This window comes from Schistocerca cancellata, chromosome 10, assembly GCF_023864275.1.
Source record: "Schistocerca cancellata isolate TAMUIC-IGC-003103 chromosome 10, iqSchCanc2.1, whole genome shotgun sequence".
NCBI classification, from domain to species: Eukaryota; Metazoa; Arthropoda; class Insecta; order Orthoptera; family Acrididae; genus Schistocerca; species Schistocerca cancellata.
In genome coordinates this window covers 222,828,166-222,844,106 of record NC_064635.1, presented here as the reverse complement: position 1 = coordinate 222,844,106, position 15,941 = coordinate 222,828,166, and the positions used below count along the sequence as shown (strand labels likewise).

At 38.7% G+C, this 15,941-nt stretch overlaps 1 protein-coding gene across 11 annotated transcripts in view; it reads right to left on the bottom strand.

The window, feature by feature from the left end:
* The window catches only part of LOC126106877 (longitudinals lacking protein, isoforms N/O/W/X/Y-like), a 321,743-nt gene that overhangs the window by 192,802 nt on the left and 113,000 nt on the right, over nucleotides 1-15,941 (bottom strand). The window contains exon 4 of one of the 11 annotated variants that reach the window (XR_007523404.1): nucleotides 5,983-8,325. The exons of the other annotated variants lie outside the window; for them this stretch is intronic. The gene's annotated coding sequence lies outside the window, so the exon portion shown is untranslated. Of the gene's footprint in view, nucleotides 1-5,982; nucleotides 8,326-15,941 lie in introns of those variants that run through there. 11 annotated transcript variants of the gene reach the window in all.

Sequence of the window (15,941 nt, the reverse complement as noted above, 5' to 3'; positions counted from 1 at the left end):
AGGTACCCCATTGGCACATTAAGATGAGAGCTTTGCAGTGAGGTAGTTTGATGAAATGTTACACGGTTAAGAGAAGGCTGCCAGGGAAAGTATTAAAAATGTATGTCAGCATTTCTTATTAAATGAAAGAGCGCAGAATTAAAAGGAGGTTGTGGGTGAATGCCCTACAGACTGGCAGCCCTTCTCCCAGCAATGGTACACCAAGTGGCCTAACCTCGAAGGAACTACATCAGCAGATGACAGAAGTCAACCACCCACACTGTGCACATCAGCAGTGGCAGCACACCGGCCCCTAGAACCCGGTGCCTCTGTGAGCCATACGATTACAAATAGTTCTTCTCGTGCCTCTACGCAGCCTGAATATTTAGCGAGTTGCAGGGCCGCTCGGAGGCAGCTTCCGTCGAGCTCTGGGCCGGATGCTGACTGCACCCAGAGTTCTCCAGTCGAAGCCTCGAGCAGAATTTTCGCTACATATGATGGCGTGCAGCACCGGCCAATGCCGGCCGATGAAGCTGACAGCACCTGCTTCCACCATCACAGGAATTCAACCTCTGCATTGGAGGCGCCCACGAACTCTGTATTGGGTGTTGACCTTCATTACATTATTTTGTTCTACTTCCACGTGAACATTAAGTTTGACTGCTGCATCATTATGACCTTCAGCAGAAGTTGGAATTTTATAAATCTAGTGCTAATCACGAGTTATCGGAAACTTGCAGTGATTAACTTTTCTCCCAAGAATGAGTATTCTGGTTCATGTACTTTTCAATAAAACAGTTATACATTGTTTACCTGGACCGTGTTCTCACTGTGCTTCAAGTAATCCATTAATTTATATTGGATAACAAAAACAACAGTGGGTACCAACCAATACAGTACATTCTATTCAGTACCAGTATGGTATGTTCCATTCAGTGCCATTAACACTTTCTCCATTGTCTGTGTTCTGACTTTACATTGTGAAGAATTTTTGATTCAACTATAAACCGGCTATGCATTTCTTCTTAGAATGTCAGTTATAAGTTCCACGCAGTGATAGTCTGCCAAAATAGCAAGAGTCCACTACCCTGCATACATCTTCCCTAGGCCAGCAATATATTAACGAAATCTCTTACCGTGTCCATCAGCAACTGCTCTGTAATTTTCTGGGAAGAAGCTCGTAAGGTTGGCTGGCTGTATGGGAAGGCCTGGCCCACAGGGACAACGTATCTGCAGTGATGGGAGCTCCCCTGCCCAGCACGATGAAGGTCTCACAAATGCCTTCACAGAAAGCTACAACCCCCCCCCCCTCCCCCAGGCTTGGTCCACAAACAATTTCCCATGCCATATCCCCACACACGCCAAATCCTCCCACCGATCCTGAGAACCGGCTATAAAGGAGTACCCCTTTCGTCACCCAATACCACCTCAGACTGGAACAACTGAATCACATCCTTCGTCAGGGCTTTCGTTACCTCTCATCGTGCCCGAAAGTTAGGGACTTCCTACCCGAGATCATTCCCATCCCTCTTGAGAGTGGTGTTGTGCCACCCGCCCCAGACCTGCTCCATTCACGCACCCACTTCACAGACCTACCGTACCCCATCAGAGGCCAGACCACCTGTGAAAGCAGCCGTGTCATACATCATCTATGCCACAATTGTTGCTCAGATTTTTATACTGCTAAGACTATTAATCAACTGTACACCCAGGTGAATGAACACTGCCAAACTGTGGTCGAGAGCAAACTTTGGCAGAAAATGCAGCTAACCATAACGTGCTCGATTTCAATGGCTGCTTCACAACCCGAGACATCTGGATTCTCGCCTCCGACACCAGCTTTCCTAAACTGTACAGGTAGGAGTTATTCTCACAACACATTATCCGCTCCCAAAATCATCTAAGCTTCAAACTACAACAACCAATTGTCCCCACGCTCTCCACCCACCTTCCTCTGCTCCCTCTGTCCTGTCACTTCCTCACAATTCACCTCCCCTCATCCTCAACTGCGTGCTGCTCCCTGCCAGTGCACCCACCTGTCCTTTCCCCTGCTCTGTTCCTCTCCTTTCCACACCCAGTTTTTCCCTCCCCCACAGCCTCCTGACATTGCACCTATCAAAACTGTCCTGTCACCTCTAGTCCTGCACACCCCAACAGGCAGCACTGATTCCTCTTCCCCCATCGGTACCTTTCCACAGCTCCCCCTTTCCCTACCCACTCCAGATTGTTGTCCCTGTTTGAGGCATTTGAGTTGCACTCTGGCCGCAATGGCTGCAGATCGTGATGGTGTGTGTGACACGTCATCTGTACACTGAGTAGCAGTCTATCCTTTTCATAATACTGTTGATATTTCAACCTGGGCTTTTCACTGTTTGATTTTGCTGATGTAATCACTTTTTTTTTTCCTTCAAGATCTGCTGGGGCAAATGACTACATTTTTACACTTCTCAACAAGAAAAAAATCTCTGTCACATTCTACATAGCTGTGATTGCTGACAAGAAATTTCTGCTAAATGGCTTCAAAAACTCAGAGGAAGATTAGAAATAGGTGCAAAAATATTATTTCTCTGTTTATAATTCGTTCTACACCATTATTACTAAACACACATATAGTTACTTTTGTTATGTAATACCAAGGTGATAAAACATAAGATAAATAAATCTATTTAGTTACCTCCTCTAATAGCAGTAACTTCATGCCATAAACATGTATAAGAACTGTTGGTGTCATCTAAGTTGATGCCGCAGTTTAAACAGCTCAATTGACGACAATAAAAAATCTCAGAATTATTAAGTTTATGGACATACAGTACTTGCTGCAAATCCATACTAAATGCAAATAGTAGATATTTCACTTCCTGGCATTTGAGCAAGAACAACTGTGGCTTTTACCTTGTCGGTAGCATTTTCTGCTTTGTACATTTGCAAATATAGTCCCTGCTTTGTAGATTTTACCCTTGAATTTCTTACTGCAGTTTGTCACAGATCTTACCTGGGGTAACAGAATTTCATTCAGAGAAACTTTTCTTAAAGACCTTAATGTATTTATATCCAACTTTGTCACTTGGAAATACTTCATTAATTGCAACTGATGTTCTTTGGATATTCAAATATGGGCTTACAAATTGGGTGTTAGATTTAGCCCTAGAGCAATGGCGTTCACCCTTTCAAAACAAATTAATATGATTTTTCACACTGCACTCACCATTATCTGTATTCTTATAGACTGCCTTAGGTTTCTTATAGTCAATGTAACTTATACCACCCTGTTTCTTTTTAGAAATTACCACTTTTATTTCTTTGTGGCCCAAGTCATACGTGTTCATGAATGTGGTTTTTCAAAGCACCTTTCCGTCTTTGCTGTGTGGGATATTATACAGTGCAGTACTCTGCCACCTACTGGTACTTTCATTCTTGTTGTTATGTTTTCGGTGTTTCTGGACATCTCTACAGAAAAACGTTGCATAAGAAAGTTGTTCTGGTTTATCCAATTTAGCTTCCAGAATTAAATGAAGACAACCATTTTTTAATCTTTACTAGGTTTTTCTGTATTGTAATTTGCATTTACATGTTTTCTGCAAGAATGACTCATAAAGGTGTATGTTACCATGTTAACAACCGATACCTAACCTTGATAATGGTTTCAGTTTTAAATCACACATAATTAATTTTAACATGCACTTCACGTACCTGAAGTGCAGGTGGTTTCTTAAGATTTTGTACTGGTAGGCATGATTACAACAATGAAATATCACTTTTTCACTTTAAATACCGGTAAAGGTAATGTATATGATTACATTTCACTAACACAAAACACACAGAATTCAGAACTGCCAACATTCACAATGCCAATTTGCATCCCATAAATGATAATATCAATGTAGTGCTTAACGCTTTTCAAGAGCCCATGATAGCTAGAACTGACACCAGCACCATCAATCACCATCAGTCTCGACTTGAAAATGATGAATAGGAACATAGTGCTTTTGAGAGGAAAATGACTGCATGGCTTAAAGCATTTTCTGACCAAAAATACGGAGGAGAGTATTTTGGCATGTAACACCTTTGAAAATTCCAGTCTACACTTACTCACTAGAATGTTATATAGCTGTTAAGTTCATAACTATCATTAAGAAAAGATAACAGAAGACAAATAAGTTTTCAAAAATCATAACCATTGTTACTATTGGGGAATCAAACTGCAAATTCAATAGTATGTGGAAATCGAAGAAGTAACTAAAAACAACATATTTAAAAAGGTAGTTAATGCACACCTGTATTAATCATACTATTTTCTGACTGTATCAAGCTAACATATATAATTCCATTCTAAAATTGGAGCTGGTTGAATAAACAATTAACTTCCCAGAAAACCATTCATAAATAATTGTGTAATGGTATATTTTGTATGCAACAAAAATACAATGTGATAACTCAGTCCTCAAAAACTGAAGTAGTATTTGGTACATTGTCAAAAATGTAGTTTCTTATTCATAAGGAAATCACACCTCACCAAATCAAAGTCTATTCCCCATACTCCCAACTCATACTTCCATCTTTCAAGAGAATCAAATTACAGTGATGGTAACCGATTACTGCGAACCCACAAAAAATGGAATACCAATCACTGTACGCCCTTCACCACATACTACAAGATCAATGACAAATTCTAAAATGCACACAAAGGAACAAAATTAAAAAGAACTAGCTTTCCCTTGTAAACCAGCAACACCAAACAATAATAAAGCCTCCAAAGGTTTTTAATAAGGATCAGGCTACAATTCATATATAAGTGTAGGTTCTAAATTCCTGATATGTTTAGCAGCATGCAAGTGTAAATTCCTCAACGAACCAATAAGAGATGTGGAGCAATGTGAAGTCAAATAAGTGTACTGTGCCCCATGGAGGGCTTGAAGAAACACCAGGAAAAAACTGTTAACTGGAGAGGGGCAGAGTTAAGCTCTAGGATATAGTGCTAGGAGAGTACGAGAAAATAGATCAAGAAAGTCTGAGAAATTACTAAGAAGCTATGAGGAAACATCTGCGAAATGGAGGAAGAAAAAGTCCCGGAATGAATTTCCACTCTATAGCAACGTGCGTGCTGATATGAACTTTCCTGACAAATTAAAACTGTGTGAACTGTGGATATGGGAAATTTGGGAAGGTAGGAGATGAGGTAATAATAGAAGTAAAACTTTGAAGGTGGCTTGTGACTTGTGCTCTGATAGCTCAATCAGTAGAGGAAGGCAAAAGTACCAGGTTTTCTGCCCAGCCCAGCATACACTTTTAACCTGCCAGGAAATTTTAAAAAAATTAATAGTTTAATATGGTGCATATGTATATTGAAAGCATGAACAATGCACCATGACTTCATACATATTCTGAAAGTTGTATGTACCACTTCAAGAAATATTTGGTTTTATTAAAATACCAAATACTCCTACTTTTAATTCAATGACCTGGGCTCTTTAATCTCAACATGCTTTATTTATCTAACATTGTGCCACATTAAATAATAAGTTGTCAATTAAGAATATGATATTGTTAATAACATTGTCCAACACAGCCAAACAAAATCTCAAATCAATTTTTTTTCTTGCTGAAACACTTTTTTTGCAATGCACATATACTGGGGGCAATTGTTAAACAGTTGTTTAAAGTGTTATTACACAGCATTCCTCCACAGAAAATTATTTCTTGTTCAACATTTACAAATCTGTCCAATACCCAAATGCAATGAAACTTTCCAACATAGCAAGGAAGTCAATCACTGGTGTACCAAACCAAGATTAGAGACCTAAATGGTTTGAAGGCATGCATTTCCAATGCATGGAACATGTTAGCAGGGAGATCTTGAATCGAACATGGAGAGAAATGGAATTCTGACAAGACATTAACAGCACCATTAATTATCTTATCACATGTTGAAAATCATTTGTTAATATGTAATATAGCTTTCTTAAATTGTAAAAGATAATTTACAGGCACCCTTTGCATTATTGGAGCTATGGAGGTTTCAAGTGGAGAACAGAACCAGAGAATAAATGACAGTAAAAAATACACATTCTTTTTTATGAAGTTATAGTTATTTTCTGATAGCAAATATGAAAAAAGTGCAAAAAAATCTCAAACCACAAAACTATCTTTCCTACAAAAAGTTTAATGAGTCCATTCATCTTATTTCACTCTGGCAGAACACAATATATATTTATGGTTGACAAATTCTTAATTTTGGCATAATTATCAGATAGTAATTCACAAACATGTTACAGCTGTCAAAATTCTATAATGTTTTCACACCAGCAATACAACATCAGAAGTAATATAATTAGATCTTCCCCACAAAACAATATCATGTTTACAACAAAATGTATAACTGATGAGGATATAACATCAATGCAGGTATAATTATTTTATTACGTAGCAAGTTACATAGATATTGAGGAAAATTACTTCACATGCAATGAGACTGTCCAGTTTCCACATAAATTAGAGAGGTACTCATAGCAGAAAAATTTATACAGGGATGAATTTATACCAACACAGCACAAGCACTCATTGCTTCATGCAATTTACACATATACACTGCCACTGATGAAATAAAAGTCACAAAAAAGTCCTCACTGATTATCTGAAACTCATTCAACAACACTCATCCCTTTCTCTGTGTTAAGTTCATATCATCACACATCCCCTTCAAAAATTGCTCACTTTTTCTGCATCCGACAACGGTAAATAGTCATGTGTGTTTTTAAATTATCACTCCTAGCGCACCGATAGTCGCACCAAGGGCACTGATAATGCGGTTCTTTACCACACTGTAGCCTCGTGTGCCTTTGGAGACCTGATGGATTCTTATAAGATTTTCCACAAGAATTACAACTAAATCGATTATCTAATACAGCCTGAGTCATTTTACCAAAAATATCAGCACCAAATGGTGAATTCATAATGTTAATTCCTCGAGTGTGAAAATTCTCTTCATACGTAAGACTTTCACTAACTGTTCCGACTTCACCAATGCAAACTTCAGTACCGTTCCAATCATCACGATAATCATCGGCACCAGGATAATCATCGTCGTCGTCAAGAGTAAGGTCTTCTGCAATTTCCATGTTATTCTCAAGGCTCTCAGGTTTGGTTTCTAGTGATACCACTTCCTGCTGTGAACTCAGACTTGCTGACCTTTTGTCAGATAATACTGCTTCTGCTATTAAAAATTGCTCTTTAACAGCTATTTCTCCTCTGGAGCTCTGCAACTAACTACATGCAGACTGATGAAGAACTGGGGTGTATGACGATGAACATACAGTGGTGTGGCTACCAGACAGTAATGTTTTTAGCACCCGAGATGAGCTATCAACTGGTCTACCAGTTGAGTTAGTGGTTGTGGGCAGTACTTGCCTTTGAGATGGAAGTTGCACACTATCAAAATCAGGAGTAATGACTTCTTCAAGTGCATTTCGGTGCATTCCCTGTTCAGAACCAGAGTGATTAATATTTTTTCTCGACTTTCTAATTGCTTTAGAAATGGAGTCTACTTCCATAGAACCTCCTTCCTGGGATGACACACGTGGAGAGCATTCTCCACCATCCCTTCTGGCTCGTTCTGACCTGAGGTAAAGCGTGACACAGAAGCAGGATGGGATGTGATAGTTTCTACAGGTACTGACTGTGCATTTCTTCCACAGCCTTTCTGCATTTTGACATCATCCACAAGTCCACGGCGGATAGTCCCCTCACTTGAAGGGACTCAGAGCTTAAAAACACCAGTAAGCTGCACTTGTGGTACATTTAGTTCACCACGGTACATAAAATCCATCAAAGCCTTCAGCACATCGTATTTTACATCATGCAGAATAATAATTGGGTGCTTCTCATAGTTTTCAATGAACAGCTGCTCAAAATATGGACTACAAGGTGAAATAATTATCTTGTGTGCTCTTAAATGTCGCCCCTCAGCACAAATAGAGCAGTCCGTTAATTTCTCTGTATCCAACAGGGCATCAAAAACAGACACTAAAGTAACTTGATGTTCATTCCATCTCAGCTGAACCCTATTGCTCTCATCCATCCTATCTAGCTGTCCTCAAGAGACTTCGAACTCTTGTATAATGCTGACTGAGATACCACAGTGATATCGCTTACAAGCGAAGTCCGATTTCTTTGGAACAACAAGGAAAAAATTTTCTGCAAGTTGACTATCTTCAGCCACTGAAGTAATGATTCTCAAAAGTTCTGCACAGACAAATCTTCAATCACTTGTGAATTACAGATAACCCATGTCAGATATCTTCCTTCAAACTGCAGTTACAGTTGCTGTTCCAGAAATTTTGAGTGCCTGACCTAGTGTGCAAAGAATCTTATGTTAATCCAATTATCTCCACGATGAGTAGGTTATAAAATGATTTATAATGCATGAATGTAGGGCACAATAACCATTAGGGTACCTAACCAGAAGTCAATTATAAATTAACAACACTAGTGATGATGAAAATTGACTCAAGCAAAGATGTTGGATTACTACTGTCATGTCTTAATATCACTCTTTAGTTTGACAAAATGTCCATCAAGTGCCTTCTTACTAATTATATATTACTTTGCTCGATTACATTTGCCGTAACAGTGACGGTTTTTCTATCCGAGGGAGTAGCAATGAGGTTGTATGGAAATTCCACTAATTGTGCTCATACAGTTGACTGTGTTACAATGTGCTAAGTAGCAACTATCCTTTTCATAATATTGCTACATTCCATCCTAAATTTTTCACTGTTGAATTAATACATACGTTATTATACTGCAATCAATTAAATTCACATGTATATTAATAATATTTTGATCCCAGAAATCAAAGGGAAATATTGCAAATGTAAATAATGGATTTTTTTATTAGAAAAAATGTTCCAGAATTTACCAAATATTTATGTTGTTACTGAAATGGCCATTCCACTTTGGAGAAGTTTTTGGACAATGTCCTCACTGTAGATTTCCAAATCATCACTCAGCAATTTGTTTCCTTTTTTTGTACCACTTATGAAGATTTTCAGTTCTTCGCATCAATCCATTTTATGTCCCTTAGCCATTTACATAAGTATGTGAAGACAGTATCAAATATTTTGATGCAGGTGCCCAGAGAAATTAAAGTAGGTCACTGCTGCTGACTTGTAGCAATTGTTTGTGTGAAATGCTGATGTATTTCCTGTAGTACTCCTCACTGCCAATCAGGCAGGTATGTGTACTGTAAGTGGCAGTTCTCCATTTCTGACAGTTTTGTCAGTGACTCTGTATTCAGAAGTACAATGGTAGTTTCCACGATGGTGACAGTTGAAGGAAGTAGGAATTCATTACAAGAATGACACAAACTTGTGCTTACATACTGAATAACAATACTAACAAATGCTTGGAGCATAACATGTGTAAATCTGTAAATCTAGACACCTGATTTCTAGCAGAGTACAAGTTTGTTACGTATACTGGAGTGCAGATTTCAACAGGTCCCCCCCATCTGACCTTTAAGCATTTGTTTTCTTTCAAGTTCATTCTCATAATTACTGTATAAAAAATGCACCTGAATATACCTTATGGTTGACCCAAACTGTAAATGTTCCATCCCATCTACTACTCCAGTTGTTTTAATGAAACATCATCTATTCAGTTTGAAGTTACACTCTTGAAGAAACCCAGCTATTTCAGAAACTTATCACTCCCTTAAATCCTGCAAGTGTCAAACAGGCATTTGGTAACATAGCCTATTCCCCGTAATAAATTTGGAAGAGGTGGCAGCTGGACAATGGCAGCTAAGTCTGCACATCTACACTACTCTCCTGCAGGAATTGTTCAACAATATCACGAGCCATATTGGGAAAGAAAAACTGGATCTGAAGTGGTGACATAATATTTTTAAATCATGAATAGAATTGCTTATGTATTCTGTTTCCTTGGTAAACTACTTTTTACTGTTCATCCTAAAAAATATAACTCAGCAGTGTAACTGAGGCAGTATTTATGATTCTGATAAATAGTACTTCTTAGCTAAATGGAAATAATAGTGATGCTTTATAAACAACAAAAACACTTGGGTGATTTCTTGAACTTTTAAACTTTAGTAAATATTGTGTATTAACATGTAATATAATTTCCTGTGATTTCCATAATACAAATTTGCTCTGCGTCAATGTGTCTTAGTAAGATACATATAATAATATTTGTGTTAAGGTTACATCTAAACAGCATAATTATCTTTTAACCGTCTCAATCACTCAAGTACCAAATAAGTTCATTGTAATTGTAGTATTTTAATTTTGTATAGTGTTCTATGCACCATAAATCAAATGGATATTCACACCTAGTGTGAAATAAAATTTATTTCACTTACTACAAAAATGCAAAAAAGTATGAAACATAAATTGTATTAAAATGGTCTGGGATGCATCAACAAAATTTCCCCACATAACCACCCTGACACACCTAACAACAACAAAAAATCAAATTTGAGGCAAATGTAATCAGGTAACAAAATTATACAAAAATTGACAATGCCCACAAAGAAGATCTGTGCTCACTTACTGTAAAATAGGTTATTGTATAGCCCATTTATTTAATTTCTTTTAATTAACTGATTAGTTGTGATACACATGAACTATCCTCAGACCTGTAAGTAAAAGACCTGTAAATGAAAGTTAAATAACAGCACACTCTTTGATATGCAACTTTCCTATCGTACATCAAAAATCAAATGTAGCAAAACATTATATCTGTTACAAGAATAACTCATCCAACTTGTGAACAAAATTTACATGCCACATCACAGAATAAAACAGTCATATATGAGACCACATTGCAGATATCGCTCACAAGGCAACTGTTAGTAGATGGTATCTGATACATTTGCCCCATATGAGTGCGAATACATCTTCAAACTGAATTAAAAATTTTTTTTTTGTTTATTGACTAAATCTTGTAATTTTTCTGTGTCAAAAACTATAAAAAGTAATTTGAAAGGCAGGTAGCAGAAGGCATTGCCACAGGCCTGTTTCTGTAACAGCATACTCCCTCTCGTGGTCGCTGCTTCACCGCCATGCTGCAAACTGAACCGTCATGAGCAGACCACTGCCAAGGAGAGACCACGTGTGCAAGAGGGGCCCTTCGCCAATTTCAGACACAGAACACACGTTAGAGTTGCCCCACTGCACACACACACACACACACACACACACACACACACACACACACACACACACACACACGCTCTCTCTCTCTCTCTCTCTCTCTCTCTCTCTCTCTTTTTCTCACTCACTCACTATCACCTTGGAGATCCGTCAGCAACAATTGCAGCCTTATTACATCTACATAAATGGTAAAATAGGCATTATGATTGAATTCACTCAGCTCATAAAAAATTAGATTCAAATCTTGTTTTTTTTTTTTTTTTTGTGACTGTAAATTATAAGTTCTTTTAAAATCTTAAGGAATTTCATCTTCTGAGTTCTGTGCGAGATGTCCAAATTATAGATCAAAGTTTGTGGTGAGTGCCTTAAAGTTGCCATAGTGCCCCAAATACGTTGAGAATGTGTGTGCTGCCTGAACAGAGTTTCGAAGCTCCTTTCCATTGTCCTATGATCCCCCCCATGAGCCATGGACCTTGCCGTTGGTGGGGAGGCTTGCGTGCCTCAGCGATACAGATGGCCGTACCGTAGGTGCAACCACAACGGAGGGGTATCTGTTGAGAGGCCAGACAAACATGTGGTTCCTGAAGAGGGGCAGCAGCCTTTTCAGTAGTTGCAGGGGCAACAGTCTGGATGATTGACTGATCTGGCCTTGTAACACTAACCAAAACGGCCTTGCTGTGCTGGTACTGAGAACGGCTGAAAGCAAGGGGAAACTATAGCTGTAATTTTTCCCGAGGGCATGCAGCTCTACTGTATGATTAAATGATGATGGCGTCCTCTTGGGTAAAATATTCCGGAGGTAAAATAGTCCCCCATTCGGATCTCCGGGCGGGGACTACTCAAGAGGATGTCGTTATCAGGAGAAAGAAAACTGGCGTTCTACGGATCGGAGCGTGGAATGTCAGATCCCTTAATCGGACAGGTAGGTTAGAAAATTTAAAAAGGGAAATGGATAGGTTAAAGTTAGATATAGTGGGAATTAGTGAAGTTCGGTGGCAGGAGGAACAAGACTTCTGGTCAGGTGACTACAGGGTTATAAACACAAAGTCAAATAGGGGTAATGCAGGAGTAGGTTTAATAATGAATAAAAAAATAGGAGTGTGGGTTAGCTACTACAAACAGCATAGTGAACGCATTATTGTGGCCAAGATAGACACAAAGCCCATGCCTACTACAGTAGTACAAGTTTATATGCCAACTACCTCTGCAGATGATGAAGAAATAGATGAAATGTATGACGAGATAAAAGAAATTATTCAGGTAGTGAAGGGAGACGAAAATTTAATAGTCATGGGTGACTGGAATTCGTCAGTAGGAAAAGGGAGAGAAGGAAACATAGTAGGTGAATATGGATTGGGGGGAAGGAATGAAAGATGAAGCCGCCTTGTAGAATTTTGCACAGAGCATAACTTAATCATAGCCAACACTTGGTTCAGGAATCATAAAAGAAGGTTGTATACCTGGAAGAATCCTGGAGATACTAAAAGGTATCAGATAGATTATATAATGGTAAGACAGAGATTTAGGAACCAGGTTTTAAATTGTAAGACATTTCCTGGGGCAGATGTGGATTCTGACCACAATCTATTGGTTATGAACTGCAGATTGAAACTAAAGAAACTGCAAAAAGGTGGGAATTTAAGGAGATGGGACCTGGATAAACTGAAAGAACCAGAAGTTGTAGAGTGTTTCAGGGAGAGCATAAGGGAACAATTGACAGGAATGGGGGAAAGAAATACAGTAGAAGAAGAATGGGTAGCTCTGAGGGATGAAGTAGTGAAGGCAGCAGAGGATCAAGTAGGTAAAAAGACGAGGGCTAATAGAAATCCTTGGGTAACAGAAGAAATATTGAATTTAATTGATGAAAGGAGAAAATATAAAAATGCAGTAAATGAAGCAGGCAAAAAGGAATACAAACGTCTCAAAAATGATATCGACAGGAAGTGCAAGATGGCTAAGCAGGGATGGCTACAGGACAAATGTAAGGATGTAGAGGCTTGTCTCACTAGGGGTAAGATAGATACTGCCTACAGGAAAATTAAAGAGACCTTTGGAGAGAAGAGAACCACTTGTATGAATATCAAGAGCTCAGATGGCAACCCAGTTCTAAGCAAAGAAGGGAAGGCAGAAAGGTGGAAGGAGTATATAGAGGGTTTATACAAAGGCGATGTACTTGAGGACAATATTATGGAAATGGAAGAGGATGTAGATGAAGACGAGATGGGAGATACGATACTGCGTGAAGAGTTTGACAGAGCACTGAAAGACCTGAGTCGAAACAAGGCCCCGGGAGTAGACAACATTCCATTTGAACTACTGATGGCCTCGGGAGAGCCAGTCACGACAAAACTCTACCATCTGGTGAGCACGATGTATGAGACAGGCGAAATACCCTCAGACTTCAAGAAGAATATAATAATTCCAATCCCAAAGAAAGCAGGTGTTGACAGATGTGAAAATTACCGAACTATCAGTTTAATAAATCACAGCTGCAAAATACTAACGCGAATTCTTTACAGACGAATGGAAAAACTGGTAGAAGCCGACCTCGGGGAAGATCAGTTTGGATTCCGTAGAAATGTTGGAACACGTGAGGCAATACTGACCTTACGACTTATCTTAGAAGAAAGATTAAAGGAAAGGCAAACCTACGTTTCTAGCATTTGTAGACTTAGAGAAAGCTTTTGACAATGTTAACTGGAATACTCTTTCAAATTCTGAAGGTGGCAGGGGTAAAATACAGCGAGCGAAAGGCTATTTACAGTTTGTACAGAAACCAGATGGCAGTTATAAGAGTCGAGGGGCATGAAAGGTAAGCAGTGTTTGGGAAAGGAGTAAGACAGGGTTGTAGCCTCTCCCCGATGTTATTCAATCTGTATATTGAGCAAGCAGTAAAGGAAACAAAAGAAAAATTCGGAGTAGGTATTAAAATTCATGGAGAAGAAATAAAAACTTTGAGGTTCGCCGATGACATTGTAATTCTGTCAGAGACAGCAAAGGACTTGGAAGAGCAGTTGAACGGAATAGACAGTGTCTTGAATGTAGGATATAAGATGAACATCAACAAAAGCAAAACTAGGATAATGGAATGTAGTCAAATTAAGTCGGGTGATGCTGAGGGAATTAGATTAGGAAATGAGACACTTAAAGTAGTAAAGGAGTTTTGCTATTTAGGGAGTAAAATAACCGATGATGGTCGAAGTAGAGAGGATATAAAATGTAGACTGGCAATGGCAAGGAAAGCGTTTCTCAAGAAGAGGAATTTGTTAACATCGAGTATAGATTTAAGTGTCAGGAAGTCGTTTCTGAAAGTATTTGTATGGAGTGTAGCCATGTATGGAAGTGAAACATGGACGATAACTAGTTTGGACAAGAAGAGAATAGAAGCTTTCGAAATGTGGTGCTACAGAAGAATGCTGAAGATAAAGTGGGTAGATCACGTAACTAATGAGGAGGTATTGAATAGGATTGGGGAGAAGAGAAGTTTGTGGCACAACTTGACTAGAAGAAGGGATCGGTTGGTAGGACATGTTTTGAGGCATCAAGGGATCACAAATTTAGCATTGGAGGGCAGTGTGGAGGGTAAAAATCGTCGAGGGAGACCAAGAGATGAATACACTAAGCAGATTCATAAGGATGTAGGTTGCAGTAGATACTGGGAGATGAAGAAGCTTGCACAGGATAGATTAGCATGGAGAGCTGCATCAAACCAGTCTCAGGACTGAAGACCACAACAACAACAACATGATCCGTTTACTGAAGTTGTGCTTAATCCTATACATGCGCAAATCCTGAAACTTATCCCTGCTATTACAGACCACAGCAATGACCATATTTTAACATGTTACTTGTTCAAAAACCTATTTTCACAAAATCATTTCGCCTTTTTGCCAGAAGTCTCTCTGTAGTGGGTCACAGCTACTTACTTTTATTGTTGTTATTCCTGACTGTGACATGACCTCTGCTCATTTGTTTTTGTTCTTTTTTCTTTATCCTATTATTGACTTTTATCACCTTTATATGCACCCGTCATGACCACTTAAAATGTTCAGCTCCCTTTCAACTTCATGCTAATGGAGTGACAGTCTCAATATCCTTTACACATTGCATTAAAATACGCCCACTTAGGTGATGACTGTTTACTACAAATTTGCAAGGCAATAGGAGGGTGCACGTGCGTGTGCGCGCTCAGCCACAATTAGCAGACACCTGTACGGTTCACGGCAGAACAGTGAAGCAGTGACCACGAGAGGGAGATGCCACGACACAGAAATGGTTGTGTCAACACTACAGATACATTTCAGTCAGCCATTTGAATTACATATTTTTTGTGGCTTTTTATCACTTTTTACCCTGGCAAATAAGGTTTAGCCAAGTATTTCCAAGAACAGTATTCTTAACAAGCAAAACATTATTTCTAATTGAATTTGGAAACGTATTCTTTCATTCATACATGACAAATGTACCATACACCATCTGCTGAGAGTTGATTAATGGGCTATATGAAGAGCATAGATTCCACCCTGCCAGTATTTTATCCTGTGATTTAGCACATAAATACTGCAGTGAGCTGTGTGGTTATTCTTATAACTGATTCAATCCGGTATCCTCTGGTACATTTGATTTTTGACACAGTACACTAGCAACAATGCATATCGTAGATAAATGCTGAACTGAAACCAGTCATTCAAAAACGTTGAAGCGCTCTAGATGTGACAGTAACAAAATATATTAATATAATTCACAGAAGGGCACGTAATGATGATATTTGCAGCTGAAACACATCATGTCCGA